The sequence below is a fragment of the Salvelinus sp. IW2-2015 genome, linkage group LG7 (genome assembly GCF_002910315.2).
Source record: "Salvelinus sp. IW2-2015 linkage group LG7, ASM291031v2, whole genome shotgun sequence".
Classification (NCBI taxonomy): domain Eukaryota; kingdom Metazoa; phylum Chordata; class Actinopteri; order Salmoniformes; family Salmonidae; genus Salvelinus; species Salvelinus sp. IW2-2015.
In genome coordinates, this window is record NC_036847.1 from 352,858 (window position 1) to 354,150 (window position 1,293).

Sequence of the window (1,293 nt, forward strand, 5' to 3'; positions counted from 1 at the left end):
TACCGGCGAATGGAGGCAGCACGACGAGCGCGAGTAGGAGCCTCGTGAGTAAACCCCAAAAATTTGCTTGGGGGGGGGGCTAGAAGGGAGAGTGGCGAAGTCAGGTAGGAGACCTGCGCCCACTCCCTGTACTTACTCGTGGAGAGCGAGAGTACGGGCAGAGCACCGTGTTACGACAGTAGACGCGCGAACAGTTGTCATCGCTGTACGTGTGCATAAGCCCGGTGGCGGGTTTCCACTCCCCGGCACTGGCAGGGCTAGATTGAGTATTGAGCCGGATGTCATGAAGCCGGCCCTACATATCTGGGGCCACCAGTACGTCTCTCCCGGGCCGGCATACATGGCACCTGCGCTATGTCGCATGGTTTCCCCGGTTCGCCTCACAGCCCGGTGCGGGTTATTCGCACGCTCCCCGCCATCTGGCGTGCGACCGGGAGCATTCAACCAGGTAAGGTGTGGGCAGGCTCAGTGCTGCAGAGAGCACAGTAAGCGCGCACGAGCCGGTATTTCGTGCGCATCTACTGATCGGTTCTAGCTCTGGATCCGTGTGTGTGCATTGACCTGTAGGTTTTCCACATAGCTAGCCAGTCCACGCAGCCAGGCTTCCAGTGGCATCTAATGCTTACTCACGCACTAGATATACTCAACCGGGCTCCTGTTCCTCTCCACAGCACTCTCGCCTGTAGTGCGCTGTATTAGCCCGGTGCTTCAGTTCGGCCCGACGCACTAGCTAAACCAGTGCGTCTTCAGAGCCCTGTACACACGGTATCTTCTCTCGACGCCTAACCTAATTCCTGGATCGTGCTTGTCTCAAGCTCGGGCGTCAGCAGTGACGGTCCTGGATGCATCGTTATGGTGGGCTTTGTTAAACAGTGTGCCCTGTCCGCCTGCTGTCCGACGCACTAGTATGAAGGTGCGTGATCTTTAGCGCGGTGGGGCCTCAGTTCGCGTGGCACCGGCACACAGGTTCTATGTGGCATTATCCGACGGGCTAGAGCACTCCGTCTCACTAGGCCAGGCCATCGTATCACCGCGCCAGTTAGGCGATCCGTCTCACCAGTGCGCCATCTGAGCGATGCCGTCTGAACAGGCGCCATCTGAGCCTATCGCGTCTCAGCCAGCACCATCTGAGTCCCATCCATTCATCCGTGCTTCCCCAAGCAGGGGCCATCCCTGAGCGCATCCGTCTCCCGCCAGCGCCGTGCTGAGCGCATCCGTCTGCAATGAGCTGCAAGCGCCCGTAGCTGCCATGAGCCTGCGCCGCCGCGTCTGCCATGCAGGCCTAACAGAGCC